This window comes from Papaver somniferum, chromosome 2, assembly GCF_003573695.1.
Source record: "Papaver somniferum cultivar HN1 chromosome 2, ASM357369v1, whole genome shotgun sequence".
Lineage (NCBI taxonomy): Eukaryota > Viridiplantae > Streptophyta > Magnoliopsida > Ranunculales > Papaveraceae > Papaver > Papaver somniferum.
Window position 1 is genome coordinate 129,990,491 of NC_039359.1, and position 7,514 is coordinate 129,998,004.

Genomic DNA, 7,514 nt, shown 5'->3' on the forward strand with positions numbered 1-7,514 from the left:
TTGGTTCTCCCATTAGTGTTGACTCCTGAATCTCCTGAATTGGTTCACCTTCATTCTCTGGTATCTCGCTTGGTATTCCTTTTCCTTCCTTCACTCTAATCATATATATCCAGAATTCTTCTTCTTTTCTTAATTCCTTTGCTTTTCTCCAGCGATCCTTTCGCTTCTTTGTACGTCCTTCATAATTTTTTACATCTACCTGATGACAAATCTTCACACTTGGAATATCTCCTCTAATTTCACTTATACCACTTGGAATTGGGAATCTAATGCATTGATGTAATGTAGACGCTACGGCTTTTATCGCGTGCACCCATGGTTTCCCCAATAACATGTTGTATGGTGATTCTATATCAACCACACATAATGTTGTCTTTACTTCTACTTCTCCGAGCAATATTCGCATTGTAATCTCTCCCTTTAGTTTTGTGATTGTTCTATTAAATCCATGTATATTGTAAGCTGAACATGTCATGTTCGTGTCTTTGTATCCCATTACTCTGAACGTACGATAAAATAAGATATCAACAACACTTCCAGTACCCACCAACGTTCTATTAATCGCCCATTCTTCTGAGTTTTCCTCCTTTTGATCAACTTTACTTCGCTCAACCGTTATTGTAATCACCAATGGATCTGTTCGCGTTAAATTTCCTTCCGGAATTTCATCTGCTGCAAACGTTATTTTCGTTTTTTCCCACTCCTTTAGAGGAGATTCCTTTTCCACCGTCGTCACCTTCTTCCCTTTATAATCTCGTTTATGTATTCTTCCTGTGATTCCTGCTTGAAAATCCGCATCAGAGAGTGGTGTTTTAGTTATAGAAGTACACGGTCTTCCTCTGCCTCTTCCTTGTATCGTCATGATTTTTATTTTTCTTATAGATTCTTCGCTTTTCATCTTTATCTTCTCCAAGATCTTCAGATCCAATTTTTTCAAGATTCTACAAACTCGTTGACATGATTTATCACTCCAAGCTATTTCTAGCGCCAAAAATGTAGTTGCAGGAAATCCTACAACCAAATCCCCTATGAATTTAGACAAGATTCTAAGTAATCATAATGGAATTCTTTTATTATTTATCAAGTTCTATAATTGTTAACAAGATAATACAATGACTTCACTTGCTCTCCAAATAAACTTTCTCTCTCTTAATTTCTTGCCAACATTCACCTTAGAGATCTCACTCTAATACACAGGTTCCTTCCCCTTATATAGGGTACTACATAGTGGATGACATCTAATAGATCTCCTATTTTCGGAATCACTGTGCGTTACACTCGCTTATGTAAATTCACTCAATCTCGCACACTTTACACTTCGCACAGATCATCACACTTTACTCGTGATTATGCTGACATCATTAAATACGTCATCCTTATTTTAACATGTGCGATTATCTTCGCCTACCTTAGATGAGGAATTTTTTTTGCTCTAGCGCTGCTGCTAGATCATTTTTTATCTAGCAACACTGTGGCCAAGTATTTAGTAGTTGGTGACATCACCTAACCGGAAGAATAAACCACAGTTAACTTGTGATTTTTAGTTGATTTGTTCTATCCGTTTTTTAAGCAGCCGTGTTTTATCACTACTGTCCAATTGCCACACGCCATTCATTCTAATGTTTCAAGTCTCGGAGGACTTAGACAGACGAATCCTAGCCAAGCTTAATGTTTGTTTTCCTTTAGTATCGGTATACGTTGGTATACTTTTACGAAGATACGGTTAATTGTTTATGGGAAAATCAAATGATAAATAGGTGACATGCTAAGCATTTTACGGTCTCCAAACCAATCTCAACCTGTAAATCAAGATTGACTGTAAATAATGTTAAGCCACCGATAAGATGCATTAATGATAAAGAATTCCACCTAATCAAATCAAACGTTTGATGAGAAAAAATTAAATCCTTTTAGGATTTGAAATGTGAAAACTACATGGAGACCCATTTTTCCGGATTTTTCCACTGTCAAACCCACGGACAGAAAAGTTCAGGCGTGCACCCATTTTCTCGTCAAAAATTCGTAGCAGACCCATAATTTATGAAATCTGGTTCTCAGTTTTTAAAAGCCCAAACTACCCTTTTCTTCGAGCGACGAACAGAGAGAAGCGAGAAGAAAACAATGGTGAACTCCGATTCTTCGTTTTTAACATTTGGATTTTTCCCTTTGTCAAATCTTTTCCCAAATCCTTTTCTGAATAATCTTCTCAATAAAAATAGGGTTTCTGTTTCAAAATCTGCGGTTTAAATCTGGGGATTTTGGGCTTCTGCTGTCTTTGATTATTCGAGAAGTAAAAAGAAATTAAAATTGAAGTTGAAAAGGGTAAGAAGTGTGTTGCAGTATTTCGATATCAACTGAATTGGAAATTTTCATACCTTATTTGTCTCCATGTTTTTGATCTCAATCGGAAATTTATGATCAGATTTGAATTAAAGATTATGCATAATGTCTTATGCATAACATCAGTTTTGTTTAGATGCAAAACATTATGCATTATTTTGTTTTAGCTGCATAATGTCTTATGCATTACTTTTTCACTTTTCTGGTTATGCATCAGTTTTGTTTAGATGCATAAGACATTATGCATTATTTTGTTTTAGCTGCATAATGTCTTATGCATTACTTTTTCACTTTTCTGGTTATGCATCAGTTTTTTTAGATGCATAATACATTATGCATTATTTTGTTTTAGCTGCATAATGTCTTATGCATTACTTTTTTCACTTTTCTGGTTATGCATCAGTTTTTTTTAGATGCATAACACATTATGCATTATTTTGTTTTAGCTGCATAATGTCTTTATGCATTACTTTTCTCACTTTTCTGGTTATGCATCATTTTTTTTTTAGATGCATAAGACATTATGCATTATTTTGTTTTAGCTGCATATTGTCTTATGCATTACTTTTTTCACTTTTCTGATTTATGGATTTTTATGCACGTGCATAATGTCTTCTGCATCATTTTGTTTAGTGCATAAGACATTATGCCATTATTATTTCTGCATAAAACATTATGCATTATTTTGTTTTAGCTGCATAATGTCTTATGCATTACTTTTTTCATTTTTCTGGTTATGCATCAGTTTTGTTTAGATGCATAAGACATTATGCATTATTTCGTTTTAGCTGCATAATGTCTTATGCATTACTTTTTTTCACTTTTCTGGTTATGCATCAGTTTTTTTAGATGCATAAGACATTATGCATTATTTTGTTTTAGCTGCATAATGTCTTATGCATTACTTTTCTCACTTTTTCTGGTTATGCATCAGTTTTTTTAGATGCATAAGACATTATGCATTATTTTGTTTTAGCTGCATATTGTCTTATGCATTACTTTTTTCACTTTTCTGATTTATGGATTTTTATGCACGTGCATAATGTCTTCTGCATCATTTTGTTTAGTGCATAAGACAATATAAGGGAAAATTTAGCTGCATAACTTTTTTTCTGTTTCTTCTACTTGATTTTTTCTTCTTCGTCTGTTTCATCCATTTTTGTTGAAATGTATTCTAGGGTTTAGTCAAAAATGATTTACTTCTTTGAATCATCAATTTTAAATGATTTATTTCTTAAATGATGGCGAAAAAATCTTTGCAGATCCGTTACAGAGATTAATGGAGGAATAGGGAAAGAAACCGGCGGAGAAGAAAAAAAATTATGCCCAAAAACGATGAAAGGTAATAGAGTCTTTCAATACGTTTTAAATATTTTTAAATAATTATGGGTGCGACTATATCAGAAATAAATTGTGGGCCTGGTGGTAAATTTTTTTTTTTTTGGGCCTGTGCCTAAGTTCCCCATTTGAAATATGAAACTCTGGATTTATCTCTGATCTGAATTATACACAATACACAGTTTGCAATAACTCCATTTTCTTTAATTTTCCACAAGTAAAAGAAGATGGTTTTGATCTTAAGAGAATATATACTCCATGTTTTCGCATGAATAGATTTCCACATAACTTCGCATGAACTGGACAAATAAGTACAAGACTGCTAAGGCAACAAAACCAACGGCTTACCAATATCAAAGTTTAACCTTTTGTGTTAAGGCTGACCGCATTTAGAGCACTTTGCAACCAGACTACAGGAAAAAGATATTGTTGGTTCTTGCAGACGGCAGTTGAACATAGCAAACAGCTATTTATTTTTACATTGCAAAGGGTGTAGATGGAAATCTCAACACTTTCTTCTGCACTGATGAATCTAGGTACTGTCTTATTTCATTTTTTTGGCCGAAAAACCATTGATTTCTTCTGCTTTGTTTTCGAAATCAAACACTAAGTGAAATATGGGATTTTTCCTCTGCAGATCTCTTAAGGCAAGTGATGTCAATAAACAGATTTATGGTAGCACAGTTCCTGTACTAAAAGTCAAAAAACTTTCAGTCAGGCTATCGGTAAGTTAATCGGAAGGATCTAAAAAATCCATAGACTTTTACCACCAAAAAAATAAACTCAAATACGGCTGCTTAAAGAAACCAAAAAAACATTAACCATGGTTTATTCTCCCAGTTAGGTGATGTCACTAACTACTGAATACTTGGCCACGGTGACATTTACCTCGCATATATAATGAATGTGCGATATTACATTCCTACAACAATGATTAATATCCTCCGGTTAGGCTACAGTTTTTTCTGGTATTTTATTGTCAGTCTGTGCAGACATACTCTTTTATATTTACCATTTTACTTTTGGAGTTCATTGTTTTGCACTAGTAAAATTATAAAAAAACAATTTGGGTGGTGCATTCATTTGGTCAAGGTCACCTCGTTTGCACCAAAGCTTCCTCTACGCACTTCTTTTATAAAGTGAAGATCAGAACAAAGTGTTGCTAGTATTTTTCATTCCTGGTGTTGCTGGTGATCAATACAACCCAGATACAAGATATTGGTGTATTCTTTCTTCATTTGATTGATTATTCTTCTGACTGGATTGCTTCAGACTACATAATTATGGCGGTGAGTGTACAACTTTTTAAACTCTCTTTGAATTTCAATCTACTGTTACAACTTTCATGAACCCTTTTATGAAACTCTCTTTACTTTGCTAGATGATCAGTTTTTTAGTTCAACTGAATACCTGTTTAAATAGTGTAAATTTGTCCATTGATGAAAAATCTCCTTGTTGGTTCTTAATTTCTTCTACTTTTTTTCTTTAAATCGGTGAACTGCATGCATGTGCTCTGTGACAAAGCTTATAAAAATCCGGTTCATCTGGCAACATTGCAAGATTTACTTATTCTGTTGCTTAGTTAACTTGAAAATAATTATGTTTGTTTTAATTTTTCATTTGACAGAAGAATTGTACTTTATGTAATGGTGCCATGATAGTTGGAGATGGTAATGCCATTTTCACTGCAGAATGCTCGCACTCCTTTCATTTCAGTTGCATCAATAGAAACCAGGTTTGCCCAACTTGTGATACTAAGTGGAAGGATATGCCAACCATTGGCCCTGCACCAGCTCCAATACCGCCACCTATTCCTCCACTAATAGGTTTTGGTTTTGATCCAACTGGTGACTCACAGATTATATCTGCCGAATGGGAGGATACTCAAGCCACATTATGGCCATGGAATCCTTCACAAACAAATGTTATTGATGATGATACCATAGGTCTCATGGAAATCCCATTTTGTGAGCCACTTGACTTCAATGATGATGATCCCATAGATTTCATGGATTTCCTATCTTCTGAGTCACTTGTCTTGAATGATGATGATCCCATAGATGTCATAGATTTCCCATTTCCTGAGCCACTTGTCTTCAATGACGATGATCCCCTAAACTTCCAACCCAACTCTTCCTCGGATAACATATCTGCTGATCCTTTGAGTGGACTGACACAAGCCACATTATGGCCATGCATTCCTTCACCAACAAATTTTAATCCGTTCATTACATCACATTTCCCATCTTCTGAGCCACTTATCTTCAATGATGACGATCCCCTAGATGTCCAATCCAAGATTTCCGATTGTAACATTTCTATTGGCAGGTCCATAGATATCAAAACACACACTGAATTCCCAGCTGTTCCGCGGTCAGTTTCACAAGAAAACTTCCATATACTTGTCAATCTCAAATCTAGTGTTACTGGTACTGATCAGGTTAATAGTGATATGACTTTCCGTGCACCAATTGACCTCGTGTCGGTTCTTGATATTAGTGGTAGCATGACAGGTACAAAAATTCAGTTGTTAAAGCGAGCCATGAGGTTTGTGATAGACAACCTTGGCCCTTCTGACAGATTATCTGTAATTAGCTTCTCATCTCAAGCCCGTCGCCTCTTCCCCCTTCTCCTCATGACTGGTTCCGGTAAGCAACATGCACACTACAAGCTGTGAATTCTTTGGTTGCTGATGGTATGACGAACATCATAGAAGGACTCAAGAAGGGCACAAAGGTTATTGCAGATCAAGAACACAAAAATCATGTCTGTAGCATCATGCTGCTATCTGACGGGCAGGATTCTAACACAAAGACTATCAACCTTAAAGAAATTTCAAGGTTAGGAATTCCAGTTCATACATTTGCATTTGGCGCTGACCATGATCCCATCATGTTGCACTCGATCGCAGAGGGTTCCAAGGGAACTTTTTCTTTTATTGAAGCTGAGGGATTAATACAAGATGCATTTGCTCAATGTATTGGTGGTCTCCTGAGTGTAGTTGTGCAAGACTTGAAAGTACACATCCAATCGCTTGACCCTTATGTTTCTATTAGTCATTTAAAAGCAGGTAGTTATTCCACTTGTTTGACAGGAGATAACCAAACAGGATCTGTCGCCATTGGGGATTTGTGTGCAGATGAAGAGAGGGATTTTCTCGTGCTTGTTAACATTCCAGTTGTAGCAGATGGAAATTCCAACGATCAGATGAAGTTGCTTAGTGTCTGGTGTGTTTACAAAGATCCTTTTACTAAAGAATCTGTTACCACTGAAGCTATAGAAGTGAAATTTCGGAGACCCGAAATGGTTAATGAAGAAGATATGGTTGTTTCTATTGAGGTTGATAGGCAGAAGAACCGATTGCAGGCCGCTGAGGAAATGAGTAATTCGCATGCCGCTGCTGAGAGGGGTGATCTCCCCGCCGCATGGTCTGTAATTGATGGTTGTAGGATGCAGTTATCAGAAACTGCCTCTGCACATGCGGGTGACAAATTATCTGTTCATTTAGATTTTGAGCTTCAAGAGGTGCTATCAAGGATGGAAACCAGGAAATATATGAATCAACAGGAAGGGGATATCTACTTTCAGAAATATGTTCATAGGAGAGTCAAAAAGCTACAGCTCGAGGAGATTCTACTGAGAGCATTTACCAGACAGCTTCGATGAGTAAAATGGTTCAACAATCTCGTGCATTTGTTCCAAACCCACTTGCACATAACTTAGCTACAGTCTCCAGCTCCTCCACTTCACTTTTGAGTACACTTCCAATGACATCTAATGGTGGCGGAGGTGGAGGCACTGCAGATGATGGTAATAAGGCTTCCAATGGCATCTAG

The 7,514-nt window shown here is 36.2% G+C and overlaps 1 pseudogene; it reads left to right on the forward strand.

The window, feature by feature from the left end:
• Positions 1-4,295: 4,295 nt before the first annotated feature.
• On the forward strand, positions 4,296-7,514 carry LOC113351948 (annotated as a pseudogene).